The 17,146-nt window shown below is 38.5% G+C and overlaps 1 long non-coding RNA gene across 1 annotated transcript in view; it reads left to right on the top strand.

Moving 5' to 3' along the window:
- Nucleotides 1–17,146, top strand: part of LOC118007292 — a 56,284-nt gene that overhangs the window by 13,523 nt on the left and 25,615 nt on the right. The window contains exon 2 of the long non-coding RNA XR_004678365.1: nucleotides 151–152. This is a non-coding gene — a long non-coding RNA (uncharacterized LOC118007292). The remainder of the gene's footprint in view (nucleotides 1–150; nucleotides 153–17,146) is intronic.

The following is a 17,146-nucleotide window of genomic DNA, read 5'->3' as shown; positions in this document are numbered from 1 at the left end:
CACCAGAAGCTGGGAGACAGGGACAGAATGGATGTTCCATCACAGCCTCAGAAGGCCCTCCAACCTTGATCTCTGACTTCCAGCCTCCAGAGCTATATAACAGTACACTTCTGTTATTTAAGCCATGCAGTTGGTCCCACTTTGTTACAGCAGTCCTAGCAAGTTGATACAGGGATGTCCCAGGTCATGCCCTTACCTGCGATACATCATGTTTCTGTCGGGGGCTGGTGTTAGAAAGAGCCCTGCGTGGAGTCATCCACACTGATGACCATCTCCTTTGCTTCAAGTCACACTTTTGCAGACATTGGGAGGCATGATACATTCCAAAATAGTCTTTAAATATGCACTGTATGTTATTAGAGAGCCAATAAAGGCTAACCCAGAAGTCTCTGCACCTCATTAACAGGCCCTCAAAGAGAACATTAATTAAATCCTGGAAACTTCAGGGTTTTGAACAGTTGGAATTTATATTTTAAAAATAGGCAACTTTGTTTCCTCCCAGCTCTAAAATCTATAATTCTGGTTGTGACACACTTATCACCCACCAGCTCTTATGTTCGTTTGGATCTTTCCAGATTTCTTAGAAAGTGCCAAGAAAACATTTGCATCCCGGCATACATACTGAACTGGACATCGTCCTGAGAATTTCAATAAAGTGAAAGAAGCACATGGTTCCCAAATACCTATCAAATCCTGCCACTTCTTACTGTTTGAGAGGAAAGGGGTACTACTTCTTAAAATAATTTTTAAAGCATTTTCTAAATTTTTGTGCATAGAATTTGTGAGATTTTTTTTAATAGGTGATAAAGAAATTATGTGGTCTTAATAGGCTACAAGGATTAACAGAAGTAGGACCTCAAGAAATCTCTTGGATGGAGAGCCAGTGTTTACTATATTTGTGCGCACTTTCTCCAACAACCACAATCCCAGAGCAGTTACTGCTCATCAGTTCTCTCTTCCTCCTTCCTACCTTGTCTCCTCTGCAGTAGACAAAATACAAACTTTACCAGCCTGAAATAAAATCTGCATTAGGAAACATGAACAGGTCAGATGCGTCATCAAAAATATCAACCTTAAACTTAATTTTGCTTTGGATTAGAAGGGTTGTTTCTGCCTTTTTTTTTTCAGTTACTATTTAGTTTTTTGCCTTACCTTTCAAATCCCAGACAAGTTGCTATTTCATGACCTTCTCTATTATCTTTCCACTGCAAGATAAATATACTTCATAATGTTTAACAAATTACATGTGCCAGATGAGTGACTTTGACAAGTTATTTGTCCTCTCTCAGCTTCCGCATCTTCATATGCAGATGAGAATATTATTAATAGCCACCTTATAGTATTGTTGCAGTGACCTAGTAATATAAGTGAAAGGGGTTCTCCATCAACTCTGATAGGGATTCTCCATCAGCAAGCTGATTGGAAGAGGACAAGGGGTTTACTGAATGGGTAAGGAGTGGTTAGCAAAATCACCAGAAGCCTAAAGAAACAAGTTGGGGGCGGGGAAGCGGGGGGAAGGTATGAAAGGGAGACAAGGCAGCTGGAATCACAGCAAAATGAGTCAGAGGAGGCCTTCCTGAGCAGAGATGCCAGGAGTGGACGATGACCCCTATCACACCCACTGTTGTCACTGCTGATGTCACTGTTGCCAGACAGAGAGCTTTCTCCTCTTGACTCTTTGTATGACAAAGGCCTGACCCAACTTCCCGGCTGGCTGCGTCTGATTGGCTAAGCCTGATCACATACAACTACGACTCTGCAACAAGGGAGTCTGGGAAATTGAGTACCTGACATTATTATTTTCAATAGAGAGAGGCAAACTCCACTTCCCAAATAGATTGATATGGTACAGAATTTTGTAACTAAAAAGGGAATTAAGAAACAAATCAACAAACAAACAAAACCTGATGATGTCCACAAGTGTCCATCACTTCCTGCCATACAGTAAGGCTTAGATATATTATTTAAATATGTTATTATAAAAAATACAAGAAGAGAATAAACAGAAATAATTCCCAGGTGGGAAAGATCAGGTACAAGTTTATTTGGAAATTTAGGTTTACAATGAGATTGAGAGTAAGTAACATTTAGACACGCAGGCAGATAAGGAGGGGTTTGGGAATTTCAAGATGAGGGTAACTGTAGGAACAATGGTTTGACCTTTAAAAATATAAAAGCATATACTGAAAATGAACAAAACCATATCTCTGAAATAGACTTCTCAGGAAATAACTGGAAAAAATGGAAATTAATTCTAGGGAGGTAATTTGTACCTTGACTTCAGGATATCTCTAATTCTGTATTAAGGACTAAGTGGATATTCAAAGATTTTTAATTGGGAGATGATATGGTAGGAGAAGTTATCTGAAAATATGGATGTACTATGGTGAGTGCTGTGAATTGTGTGAGACTGTTGAATCACAGATCTGTACCTCTGAAACAAATATACATTCTATGTTAAAAAAAAAAAGAAGAAGAAGATAGCAGGAAGGGAAAAATGAAGGGGGGAAAATCGGAGGGGGAAATGAACCATGAGAGACTCTGGAGTCTGAGAAACAAACTGAGGGTTCTGGGGAGGGGGGATGGGTTAGCCTGGTGATGGGTATTGAGGAGGGCACGTACTGCATGGAGCACTGGGTGTTATACACAAACAATGAATCATGGAACACTTCATCAAAAACTAATGATGTAATGTATGGTGATTAACATATCATAAAATTAAAAAAAAAGAATTCATTTGTATCCATAGGCTTTTAATAAATAAAAATGATTTTTTTTCGAAAAAAAATATGGAGCACATTCTGAGAAAGATCAGCAAGTTCTTTAATGACTTGCATGTGACTTGGGAAAAAGGGACAGCAATGGAGACATTTGAACAACTGAGCTTTGAAAATAACTGTACAGCAGTACCTAAAGGATCCACAGTCAAAAGCAATTGTTACTTATGGCAATGGCAATCTGGTTGAAAGTGATCATCAAAGGTAAAATGCCCCTGAAGGGCTTCATTAGCTGGCTTCTGTTCTTCGTGGCATAAACTGTCAGAATATCTTTATTGTTATTTTACCTTTTTTTTTTTTTTTTGGCTATAGAATACAGATTACAGGCAGCCTGCATTGTAAGCCACATTTCTCTATGTTAGTTCTATATCAGTGAGGACATAAGCATATTTAGAATGGTAATTTGTGTCAGTCCTGGAATCTAAAATCCATCAACTGGTGAATGGAAAACAAATTGTGGGTTACCTGTAAAATGGAATACTACATAGCAATAAAATGGAAGAAAAACATTTACATGCAATAACATGTATGAGTTTCAAAAAATTGCCAGGAGAAAAACACCAGAAACTTAAGACTTTATACTGTTTGATTCCATTCATTTGACTTCCAGTCAGAGGCAGTCCTGAGCAATTTAGTCTTTCTGCTTTTGATACCAGAGCAATCATGGCCACATAATATTTTTTAGAATTTCTTCCCTTCTCTTAGAGATTCTGGAAGTGTTTGTTTAGAATTGATATTATTTCATCCTTAAATATTGGGTAGAATTTTCTAGTGAAGCCATCCAGTCCTGGAGATTTCTTTGTAGAAATGTTTCTTAATATTAGTTCAGATTTTTATTAGAGATAAGATTGGTTAGGTTATTTGTCAGTGAGCTTTCATAGTTTTTGTCTTTGAAGGAATTTGTCTGTTAAATCTAACTTATTTTAAACAGTTTCATAAATTCATTTATCATTTAATAGCTTTAGAATCTGTAATACTATTCATTTTTTCATTCATGATACTGGTAAATTGTGTCTTCTCTCCTATTTTTTTTTCATCAATTGAAGGCAAGTCTAACAATTTTATTCTTACTTGTAAGTAAGCAGCTTTTGGTGTCATCAAGTTTTCTGTCCTGTTTTCCATCTCAATGATTTCTGCTCTTTATGACATTATTTCTTTTGTTTGACTTGGGCTTACTTTTCTCTTGTTGTTCTAGTTTTTAATGTGGAAGATAGATAACTTATTTAAGACCTTTTCTCTGTTTTAAGTGAACATCTGATGCTATATATTTTCCTCAAAGTGCTACATCAGCTGCATCCTGAGCATATATTTTTGGTATAATTATCAAAATATCTGATATACTATAAGATTTTGCTCTTACAAGTTCATGTGTTTTTTTTTCCCAATTTGAGATTTTAAGGAAGCTAGATACATGTTTACATAATTGTTTTGCAGATTGTATTCTCCAGAGATATTTGCAACTATAATTTTCTCCCCATATGCTTTTCTACAATGTGACATTGGCTTCATCTATTAATAGATGGATTCAAAGTACCATCCTCAAGAAAAAGGATGATTAGTAATTGTTTACCAACAGAGTACCACAGAAATGACTTTTGATGACTTCTGAGGCCAGTTACAAAATGTTATGCAGCTTCTGCATAACTTATCATTAATAACTTCTTATTCACTGAAATATTTTTTTAATTTAAAAAATGAGTATTTAAAGCCATAAGATACTGCATAAGGTCCAACTATCCTGAAGCTGCCATGTTCTGAGAATTAAAGAATCATGGTGAAGCCACATGAAGACATTTACTCTTTGGAGCTTTCTGGGCCAAGAGCCATTCGTGTGAATAAATAAGCTTTCAGATTAATTCTATCCTCCAGCCATCAGGTCACCCCTGGTATTTGAATTTTTCCAGCTGAGGCCCACATGAGGAGCAGAGAGAAACCATTATTCCTGTGTTCAACACTGACTCACAAAATCTAGGAATGTAGTAAAATTATTTTAAGTTTCTAAATTTGGGGGTAATTTTTATGAAACACTAGTGGACAGAACAATTGTATACTTGACTTTATACTTCAAAGCCAATTTTTTAATAGACTTTACTTTTTAGAGCAGTTTTAGGTCCACAGCAAAATTGACCAGAAAGTGAAGAGAGTTCCTATTATAGTCCCTTCTATCACACACGCACAGCCTCCCCCATTATCAACATTTGAAACAGAGTAGTACATTTGTTACAATCAATGAACCTACGCTGACATATCACAATCACCCAAAGTCCATCATTTACATTAGGATTTACTCTTGATGTTCTATATTCTATGGCTTTTGACAAATGTATAATGACATGTATCCATCATTATAATATCACATGGAGCATTTTCACTGCCCTAAAAATCCTCTGTGCTTTGCCAATTTATCCTTCCCTCCCCGCTCCCCACCACTGGCAGTCACTGATCTTTTTACTGTCTCCATAGTTTTGCCTTTTCTAGACTGTCGTATAGTTGGAATCATACAGTATGTAGACTTTTCAGATTGGCTTCCTTCCCTTAGTAACATGCCTTTAAGTTTCCTTCATGCCTTTTCATGGCTTGATGGCTCATTTCTTTTTAGTGATAAATAATATTCCATTGTCTAGATGAACCATGGTTTATTTGTCCAGTCACCTACTGAAGGACGTCTTGGTTGCTGCCAAGTTTTGACAATTATGAGTAAAATTGCTATAAACATTCACATGTAGATTTTTTGTGGACTGAAGTTTTCAAGTCATTTGGATAAATACCAAGGAGTACAATTGCTGGATCATATGGTAAGAGTATGTTTAGTTTTGTAAGAAACTGCCAAGCTGTCTTCCAAAGTGGCTGCACCATTTTGTATTCCCATCAGGAATAAATGAGAGTTCCTCTTGCTCTAACACCCTCACCAGCATTTAATGTTGTCAGTATTCTGCGTTATGGCCTTTATACTGCAATGGTATCTCATTGTTGTTTTAATTTGTACCTCCCTGATGACATGATATGGAGCATCTTTTCATGTGCTCATTTTCCACCATGTATCTTCTTCAGTGAGGTGTCTCTTCAGTTCTTTTGCCCGCTTTTTAACTTGGTTGTTCATCTTCTTATTGTTGAGTTTTAAGAGTTCTTTGTATGTTTTGGGTAATGGTCCTTTATCATATTTGTCTTTTGCAAATATTGTCTCCCAGTCTATGGCTTGCATTTTCATTCTCTTGACTGTCTTTCCCAGAGAAGATTTTTTTAATTTTTAATAAAGTCCCGCTTACAATTTTTTCTTTCATGGATCAAGTCTTTGATGTTGCATCTAAAAGGTCATTGCCATTCCCAAGGTCATGTAGGTTTTCTCCTATGTTGTTTTCTAAGAGTTTTATAGTTTTGTGTTTTATATTCAGGTTGGTAATCCATTTTGAGTCCATTTTGTGTCAAAGAAAATACTTTACAAAATGCACAGTTATTTTCTTAAGGGCTCCAAAGTTATGGAAACCTCTAAAGTAAAGAGGAGCTTCCAGTTAGTTAAACTAAGTTTAGTAACTAGTGTTGCTGCATATGCCAGTTAACCTTGGGTGATTCTGACCTTGGAGATAAGAACATTTTCATTCAATCACTCTTCTATACAATATTAATTCAGAAATATTTACTAAAATGTCTCCTTTTATGAGGCATTTTTCTAGGGGATATACTATATCTGAAGTTGTAGTATGCAACTGAACAATCACAAATTTTTATATTTATGGAGCTTATATTCTAGAGGGAGAATGCATACAATAGACAAAATGAGTAAGGAAACTATAATGAATATTAGCTAGGCATGCTGTAGAGTTATATATAACACAGGAAAGAAGAATCGGCAATTTGGGATAGGGTTTGCAGTTTTTAATATGGTCATATAAGGTTCACGGATAAGATGCCATTTTGAGGAAAGTTCTGAGGGAGATAAAGAAAGTTGTGCAGTTATCTGTAAGGAGAAGAAGGGAAAAAGTAGGCAGAAATTAAATCAGTGAAGTAATGAGTGTATTAGGTAGGAATTTATGGGCTTTTAGTCTGAATGAGATGGAAAGTCATAGAGAGTAAACTAAAGGGAAGTAAGTATGGATGCTATTCTCCTTATAGTTGGTGAATTCCTCCACCAGCTTTTCTAGGTCTCCAGTTTAGAGACAGTAGACCATGGGACTTCTCAGCTTCCATAATTGCGGGAGCCAATTCCTCATAATCAATCAATCAATCAATCAATATCTCTCTCTCTCTCATATCTGTAGTATATATTACATAAATATTATATATAATACATATTCTATGATAATATATAGAATATATATCCTATGTTACATATGCATATCCTGTGTTATATATATATTATATAAATATATATTTACATAAGAATATAAATATTTATATATAAATATTATATAAATATATTTATAAAATATGTATGTGTATGTGTGTAGATAGATAGCTAAGCCATTGGTTCTGTTTCTTTGGAGAACCCTGACTAATACAGGATTTAAGTTAAGATTTTTTTCAAGATAAGATGATTCGTGTTTGATTGCCTCTGCTGTCTCTATTAGAGAGATTAGCTGGTGTGTGTGTGCTGGGAAGATTGGTTACTGAGGATGAACACTCTTTTGCAGAATAGCTAAACAGATTACCTAGGAAAATATATTGTAAAATCTGACAGCTAAGCCATGAGCATGAGGGGAACCCTCTTGAGACCTTTGAATGTCAATGGAGTAATTATAATGATGGACATTAGGTTCTAAGGAGGGAAGTGAGGATATATGGGTAAGATCGATAGTGAAAAGCTGGTGAGGTCATGTATTGGACAACGACACTGAAGTCAGCATGCCAGAAGGAGAGTGGAATTCATCAAAAATGTGTGTGTACATGAACAAGTGTTCAACATCACTGAGCATCAGGGAAATCCAAATCAAAACCTCAATGAGATACCACCTCACGCCAGTCAGAATGGCTAAAATTAACAAGTCAGGAAATGACAAATGTTGGCAGGGATGCAGAGAAAGGGGAACCCTCCTACACTGTTGGTGGGAATGCAAGTTGGTGCAGACACTCTGGAAAACAGTATGGAAGTTCCTCAAAAAGTTGAAAATAGAGCTCCCATATGACCCAGCAATTGCACTACTGGGTATTTACCCCAAAGATACAAATGTAGTGATCCGAACGGGTACGTGCACCCCGATGTTTATAGCAGGAATGTCCACAATAGCCAAACTATGGAAAGAGCCAAGATGTCCATCAACAGATGAATGGATAAAGAAGATGTGGTGTGTATATATATACAATGGAATATTATGCAGCCATCGAAAGGAATGAAATCTTGCCATTTGCAATGACGTGGATGGAACTGGAGGGTATTATGCTGAGCGAAATAAGTCAATCATAGAAAGACATGTATCATATGACCTCACTGATATGAGGAATTCTTAATCTCAGGAAACAAACTGAGGGTTGCTGGAGTGGTAGGGGGTGGGAGGGATGGGGTGGCTGGGTGATAGACATTGGGGAGGGTATATACTATGGTGAGTGCTGTGAATTGTGTAAGACTGATGAGTCACAGACCTGTACCTCTGAAACAAATAATACATTATATGTTAAAAAAAAAAGATAGCAGGAGGGGAAGAATGAAGGGGGGGAATCGGAGGGGGAGACGAACCATGAGAGACGATGGACTCTGAGAAACAAACTGAGGGTTTTAGAGGGGAGGGCGTGGGGGGATGGGTTAGCCTGGTGATGGGTATTAAGGAGGGCATGTACCGAATGGAGCACTGGGTGTTGTACACAAACAATGAATCATGGAACACTACATCAAAAACTAACAATGTAATGTATGGTGATTAACATAACATAATAAAAAAATTTAAAAAAGAAGGAAAAAGAAAAAAATGTGTGTGTATGTCTGTGTGTGTCTATGTGTGTGCATGTTTGTGTAAGTCTGCATGTGTCTGTGTCTCTGTGTGCATCAGTGTGTGTGTGTCTATGTGCATATGTGTATGTGTCTGTGTGCATCTATGTGTGTGTCTGTGTATGCATTTCTATGTGTGTGTGTTGGGGGGGCGCTGTGTTTGTGTTTCATCCAGCAAAATCCAACTAAGGAGCAGCCAGAGAAGGCAGAGATTGGATTTAACAAGGTTCGGATTAGATTTTTGGTTTACTGAAGGTAGAGGCTCAGGGCAGTTGAACGTGTTCAGTGGAGTCATTACTATAAAATATTCTGGACTGTAAGTTGAGTAAGAGGAAAGTAGGAATGTGAAGATATTTACATTCCCATCCACAGTGTATGAAAATGTTGATTCCTCATATATCCATGAGATGGTACCAATCATTTTAAAAGCATGTATCAATCTGAGGGGCAAACAATGGCATTGAATCTATCATTTACCTTGCATTTCCCTGGGTCCTAGTTAAAGTCGAGCCACCTTGAACTACTTCCTGACCTGGCTTTATTTTCTTATCAAATGGCTTTCACATCTCCCCAACATTTTTCTAATTGTCCTTTGTCTTGTAAAGTTAATTTTAGGAATTTATGTATATTAGGGATATTGATTCTTTATATGTTATAAATATTTTCTCTGTAGATTATTCTTTGACTAAGTTTTTGTTACGTTTCTTGCTTATAGAATTTTTTTTTTTTAAAGATTTTATTTATTTATTTGAAAGAGAGAGATAGCAAGAGCAGGAACACAAGCAGGGGGAGTGGGAGAGGGAGAAGCAGGCTTCCCGCCGAGCAGGGAGCCTGATGTTGGACTCGATCCCAGGACCCTGGGATCATGACCTGAGCCGAAGGCAGACGCTTAACGACTGAGCCACCCAGGCGCCTGCTTATAGAAGTTTTAAATGTTAAAATATTAAATTGGTCATTATTTGTTCAATAGCTTTTGGTTTTCCCATTTGTGTTTAGGAAGGCTTCCCTCACAAATGTTTTAAAATAATCTTATATATTAATTTTAATACTTGCCTTCTTTAAATATTTTAATTTTTGGAATTTATTTCTGTATGGTATAAAATAGGGATAAAACTTATTTTTTCCCCAAACGTGTAGCCTATTTTCTCAACATCATTTATAGAAAAACTTCATTTTTTTCTCATCTTTTTGCAATACCAAATGTGCTATAGATTAAATTCCATGAATTCTTGGATATCTTTATCAGTCCTCTGTTCTGTTCTTCTGGCATTGCCATATTTTGTTACAATTTAGCTTCTTGGAATATTTTAATATCTGATAGGACAAATCCACCTCATTTATGCATATATTTCACATTGTTCTTGGCAATCCTCACACATTTATTCTTCCATATAAATTTCATACTCAATTTGTCCAGTTCCCAAATATACCTCTGTTAAGGTTATGACTAAAATTTTATTAGATTGAATTATTTGTTTTGGAGAATTGGCATTTGAATTAGGAATAAAGCCTGTCACTCTTAAGTCTTCTTGGTTCTTTTTTTTTTTTCTTTTTTTTAATTTATTTTTTTTATTCTTATGTTAATCCCCACACATTACATCATTAGTTTTAGATGAAGTGTTCCATGATTCATTGTTTGTGCATAACACCCAGTGCTCCATGCAGAATGTGCCCTCCTCAATACCCACCACCAGGCTAACCCATCCTCCCACCCCCCTCCCCTCTAGAACCCTGTTTGTTTTTCAGAGTCCATCGTCTCTCATGGTTCGTCTACCCCTCCGATTTCCCCCGCTTCATTCTTCCCCTCCCGCTACCTTCTTCTTCTTCCTTTTTTTTCCTTAACATATATTGCATTATTTGTTGCAGAGGTACAGATCTGAGATTCAACAGTCTTGCACAATTCACAGTGCTTACCAGAGCACATACCCTCCCCAGTGTCTATCACCCAGTCACCCCATCCCTCCCACCCCACCCCCCACTCCAGCAACCCTCAGTTTGTTTCCTGCAATTAAGAATTCCTCATATCAGTGAGATCATATGATACATGCCTTTCTCTGTTTGACTTATTTCACTCAACATAATACCCTCCAGTTCCATCCACGTCATTGCAAATGGCAAGATCTCATTCCTTTTGATGGCTGCATAATATTCCATTGTATATATATACCACTTCTTCTTTATCCATTCATCTGTCGATGGACATCTTGGCTCTTTCCACAGTTTGGCTATTGTGGACATTGCTGCTATAAACATCGGGGTGCACGTACCCCTTCGGATCCCTACTTTTGTATCTTTGGGGTAAATACCCAGTAGTGCAGTCGCTGGGTCATATGGGAGCTCTATTTTCAACTTTTTGAGGAACCTCCATACAGTTTTCCAGAGTGGCTGCCCCAGCTTGCATTCCCACCAAAAGTGTAGGAGGGTTCCCCTTTCTCCGCATCCCCGCCAACATCTGTTGTTTCCTGACTTGTTAATTTTAGCCATTCTGACTGGTGTGAGGTGGTATCTCATTGAGGTTTTGATTTGGATTTCCCTGATGCTGAGCGATATTGAGCACTTTTTCATGTGTCTGTTGGCCATTTGGATGTCTTCTTTGGGAAAATGACTGTTCATGTCTTCTGTCCATTTTTTGATTGGATTCTTTGTTCTTTGGGTGTTGAGTTTGATGAGTTCTTTATAGATTTTGGATACTAGCCCTTTATCTGATATGTCATTTGCAAATATCTTCTCCCATTCTGTCGGTTGCCTTTTGGTTTTGCTGACTGTTTCCTTTGCTTGCAAAAGCTTTTTATCTTGATGAAGTCCCAATAGTTCATTTTTGCCCTTGCTTCCCTTGCCTTTGGCGATGTTTCTAGGAAGAAGTTGCTTCAGCTGAGGTCGACGAGGTTGCTGCCTGTGTTCTCCTTTAGGATTTTGATGGGCTCCTGTCTCACATTGAGGTCTTTCAACCATTTGGAGTCTATTTTTGTGTGTGGTGTAAGGAAATGGTCCAGTTTCATTCTTCTGCATGTGGCTATCCAATTTTCCCAACACCATTTGTTGAAGAAACTGTCTTTGTTCCATTGGACATTCTTTCCTGCTTTGTCTAAGATGAGTTGACCATAGAGTTGAGGGTCCATTTCTGGGCTCTCTATTCTGTTCCATTGATCTATGTGTCTGTTTTTGTGCCAGTACCATACTGTCTTGATGATGACAGCTTTGTAGTAGAGCTAGAAGTCCGGAATTGTGATGCCACTGGCTTTGCTTTTCTTTTTCAACATTCCTCTGGCTATGCGGGGTCTTTTCTGGTTCCATACAAATTTTAGGATTGTTTGTTCCATTTCTTTGAAAAAAGTGGATGGTATTTTGATGGGGATTGCATTGAATATGTAGATTGCTCTAGGTAGCATTGACATCTTCACAATATTTCTTCTTCCAATCCATGAGCATGGAACGTTTTTCCATTTCTTTGTGTCTTCCTCAATTGATTTCATGAGTATTTTATAGTTTTCTGAGTACAGATCCTTTGTCTCTTTGGTTAGATTTATTCCTAGGTATCTTATGGTTTTGGGTGCAATTGTAAATGGGATCGACTCCTTAATTTCTCTTTCTTCTGTCTTGTTGTTGGTGTATAGGAATGCCACTGACTTCTGTGCATTGATTTTATATCCTGCCACTTTACTGAATTCCTGTATGAGTTCTAGCAGTTTTGGGGTGGAGTCTTTGGGGTTTTCCACATAAAGTATCATATCATCTGCAAAGAGTGGGAGTTTGACTTCTTCTTTGTCAATTTGGATGCCTTTGATTTCTTTTTGTTGTCTGATTGCTGTGGCTAGGACTTCCAATACTATGTTGAATAGCAGTGGTGATAGCGGACATCCCTGCCGTGTTCCTGACCTTAGGGGGAAAGCTCTCAGTTTTTCCCCATTGAGAATGATATTCGCTGTAGGTTTTTCATAGATGGCTTTTATGATATTGAGGTATGTACCCTCGATCCCTATACTCTGAAGAGTTTTGATCAAGAAAGGATGCTGTACTTTGTCAAACGCTTTTTCTGCATCTATTGAGAGGATCATATGGTTCTTGTTCTTTCTTTTGTTAATGTATTGTATCACATTGATTGATTTGCGGATGTTGAACCAACTTTGCAGCCCAGGGATAAATCCCACTTGGTCATGGTGAATAATCCTTTTAATGTACTGTTGGATCCTATTGGCTAGTATTTTGGTGAAAATTTTTGCATCCATGTTCATCAGGGATATTGGTCTGTAATTCTCCTTTTTGATGGGGTCTTTGTCTGGTTTGGGGATCAAGGTAATGCTGGCCTCATAAAATGAGTTCGGAAGTTTTCCTTCCATTTCTATTTTTTGGAACAGTTTCAGAAGAATAGGTATTAATTCTTCTTTAAATGTTTGGTAGAATTCCCCTGGGAAGCCATCTGGCCCTAGGCTTTTGTTTTTTGGGAGATTTTTGATGACTGCTTCTATTTCCTTAGTGGTTATAGGTCTGTTCAGGTTTTCTATTTCATCCTGGTTCAGTTTTGGTAGTTGATACATCTCTAGGAATGCATCCATTTCTTCCAGGTTATCTAATTTGCTGGCATAGAGTTGCTCATAATAGGTTCTTATAATTGTTTGTATTTCTTTGGTGTTGGTTGTGATCTCTCCTCTTTCATTCATGATTTTGTTGATTTGGGTCCTTTCTCTTCTCTTTTTGATAAGTCTGGCCAGGGGTTTATCAATCTTGTTAATTCTTTCAAAGAACCAGCTCCTAGTTTCGTTGATCTGTTCTACTGTTCTTTTGGTTTCTATTTCATTGATTTCTGCTCTGATCTTTATTATTTCTCTTCTCCTGCTGGGTTTAGGCTTTATTTGCTGTTCTTTCTCCAGCTCCTTTAGGTGTAGGGTTAGGTTGTGTACTTGAGACCTTTCTTGTTTCTTGAGAAAGGCTTGTATTGCTATATACTTTCCTCTTAGGACTGCCTTTGCTGCATCCCAAAGATTTTGAACAGTTGTGTTTTCATTTTCATTGGTTTCCATGTATTTTTTTAATTCTTCTTTAATTTCCTGGTTGACCCATTCATTCTTCAGTAGGATGCTCTTTAGCCTCCATGTATTTGAGTTCTTTCTGACTTTCCTCTTGTGATTGAGTTCTAGTTTCAAAGCATTGTGGTCTGAAAATAGGCAGGGAATGATCCCAATCTTTTGGTACCAGTTGAGACCTGATTTATGACCTAGGATGTGATCTATTCCGGAGAATGTTCCATGGGCACTAGAGAAGAATGTGTATTCCGTTGCTTTGGGATGGAATGTTCTGAATATGTCTGTGAATTCCATTTGGTCCAGTGTGTCATTTAAAGTCTTTATTTCCTTGTTGATCCTTTGCTTAGATGATCTTTCCATTTCAGTGAGGGGGATGTTAAAGTCCCCCACTATTATTGTATTGTTGTCGATGTGTTTCTTTGCTTTTGTTATTAATTGCCTTATATAATTGGCTGCTCCCATGTTAGGGGCATAGATATTTGCAATTGTTAGATCTTCTTGTTGGATAGATCCTTTAAGTATGATATAGTGTCCTTCCTCATCTCTTATTACAGTCTTTGGTTTAAAATCTAATTTGTCTGATATAAGGATTGCCACCCCAGCTTTCTTTTGGTGTCTATTAGCATGGTAAATGGTTTTCCACCCCCTCACTTTCAATCTGGGGGTGTCTTTGGTTCTAAAATGAGTCTCTTGCAGACAGCATATTGATGGGTCTTGTTTTTTAATCCAGTCTGATAGCCTGTGTCTTTGGATTGGGGCATTTAGCCCATTTACATTCAGGGTAACTATTGAAAGATAGGAATTTAGTGCCATTGTATTGCCTGTAGGTGACTGTTACCGTATATTGTCTGTGTTCCTTTCTCGTCTATGTTGCTTTGAGGCTCTCTCTTTGCTTAGAGGACCCCTTTCAAGATTTCCTGTAGGGCTGGTTTTGTGTTTGCAAATTCCTTTAGTTTTTGTTTGTCCTCGAAGCTTTTTATCTCTCCAATTTTCAATGACAGCCTAGCTGGATATAGGATTCTTGGCTGCATATTTTTCTCATTTAGTGCTCTGAATAGATCCTGCCAGTCCTTTGTGGCCTGCCTGGTCTCTGTGGATAGGTCTGTTGCCAATCTAATGTTTCTACAATTGTAGGTTACAGATCTCTTCTCCAGAGCTGCTTTCAGGATTTTCTCTTTGTCTCTGAGACTCATAAGTTTTACTATTAGATGTCGGGGAGTTGACCTATTTTTATTGATTTTGAGAGGGGTTCTCTGTGCTTCCTGGATTTTCATGCCTGTTTCCTTCCCCAAATTAGGGAAGTTGTCTGCTATAATTTGCTCCATTATACCTTCTGCCTCTTTCTTCTTCTTCTGGGATCCCAATTATTCTAATGTTGTTTCGTCTTATGGTATCGCTTATCTCTCGAATTCTGCCCTCGTGATCCAGTAGTTGTTTATCTCTCTTTTTCTCAGCTTCTTTATTTTCCATCATTTCATCTTCTATATTACTGTCTCTCTTCTGACTCATTTATTCTAGCAGTTAGCGCCCCCATTTTTTATTGCACCTCATTAATAGCCTTTTTGATTTCTACTTGGTTGGATTTTAGTTCTTTTACTTCTCCAGAAAGGGTTTCTCTAATAACTTCCATATTTTTTTCAATCCCAGCTAGTATCTTTAAAGTGATGATTCTGAACTCTAGATCTGACATCGTACTAATGTCCGTATTGAGTAGGTCCCTGGCAGTCGGTACTACCTCTTGTTCTTTTTGTTGAGGTGATATTTTCTGTCTTGTCATTTTGTGCAGAGGAGAATAGATTAATGAGAGAACAAAATACTAGCAGAGTAACAATGTCCCCAGAAAATATACTCTAAACAAATCAGAAAAGACCTGAAGCAGTGGGAAAAGAAAGGGAAAGAGAGAAAAAAGAAAAAGAAAAAGATAAAGATAGAAACAAAAACAAACAAAACAAAACAACAACAACAACAAAAAAACAGAATGTGATCAAATATGATCAGGCTGGTATATAGATCAGTGCCACACACTAGATTTGGGGTGTATTTTGGTCTTTTAGAAGAAAGTGCCTCCGAAAATTTTAAAGAAAGAAAAACTTATATATGTACAAAAATAAGGGTTGATATGATGAAGGGATGGAATATGACTGTAAAGATGGAAATTATAAAAAATTTTATAAAAGGAATTGATAAGAAGCTGTTTGAAAAAAGAAAGAAGAGGATTTAAAAAAAGAAAAAAGAGAAAAAAAAGGGAGAGAATGTGATCAGGCAGGGGAATAATACACACCATATACTAGAGATGTAGGGTATATTTTAATCTGTTAGAAGAAATTGTCTCAAAATTTTAAAGAGAGAACAAATTATATATATAAGCCAAAAATATGGGTAACTACTATGAAGGGATAGAATATGACTCTAAAAATGAAAAATAAAAATGTTTTTTTTTAAAAAGGGGATTGATAAGATGTTGGTTGAAAAAGGGAAAAAGAAAAATTCAAAAAGAAAAAAAGACAGTTAAAAAAAAATTAACTTTGAAAGACTAAAGAATCATGGTAAAAAAAGCCATGAATTCTATGTGCAGTAGTCCCTTAGTGCTGGAGTTCTGCCGTTCTCATTGATCGGTAAACTTGGTCTTGGCTGGCTGTTCTCGCTGATCTTCTGGGGAGGGGCCTGTTGCCGTGGTTTCCAAATGTCTCTGCCGGAGGCGGAAGTGCCCCGCCCTTGCCCCCTCCCGGCTGAGTCATCTGCTCGGGTTTGCTCTCCGGGGCTTTTGTTCCCTGTGAGCTTTCCGTACAGCGTTGGAGGCGGAGAGTGAAAATGGCGGCCTCCCAATCTCCGCCCGGAGGAGCCGAGAACTCGGGGCCCCGCTCCTCAGTGCGCCCCCAGAGAAAAGCTCATTAATAGGCTCATTAATAGTCACTCCCGTCTCCCCGGTCTCCGGCCGCACTCCCTGCTCACCCGGCCTGTGACCGCGCGTTTCTATCTCTGGCTCACGACCCCGGGTGGAGTCTCCAAACCCAGCAGATCCCTCCCGCGCGGCTCCCCCCGGGGGAGGAAGGTGAGTCTCCCCAGATCTGCCGCTTGTGGGGTCCCTGCTGGAGGAGCAGGGGCCCGACTGGGCCGCGGATCCCGGTCAATGGCCACCCCGAGCTGAGAGCCCGCGCCTGGGCTCCGCCTCTGCAGCCGGCTTCCCCGCTCCGATCCCTGGGAGCTCTGCCGCCCTCAGGCACCCCCGGTCTTTCTGTGACCCCGAGGGTCCTGAGACCACACTGTCCCGGAGGGTTCCACCCCCCGCTTAGCCACCCGAGTGACGTCCCTCGGCGGAGCAGACTTTTAAAAGTCCCGATTTTGTGCTCCGCGGCTCCATCACTTGCCAGAAGCGGCCGACGGAGGCCCCTCCCCCGCCGTCTATCCTCCCGAATATCGCCTCGGGTTCA

Source organism: Mirounga leonina, unplaced genomic scaffold, assembly GCF_011800145.1.
Source record: "Mirounga leonina isolate KUSES-001 unplaced genomic scaffold, KU_Mleo_1.0 Mir_117, whole genome shotgun sequence".
NCBI lineage: Eukaryota > Metazoa > Chordata > Mammalia > Carnivora > Phocidae > Mirounga > Mirounga leonina.
The sequence above is the reverse complement of the archived record's forward strand: the minus strand, read 5'-3'. Positions and strand labels throughout refer to the sequence as shown.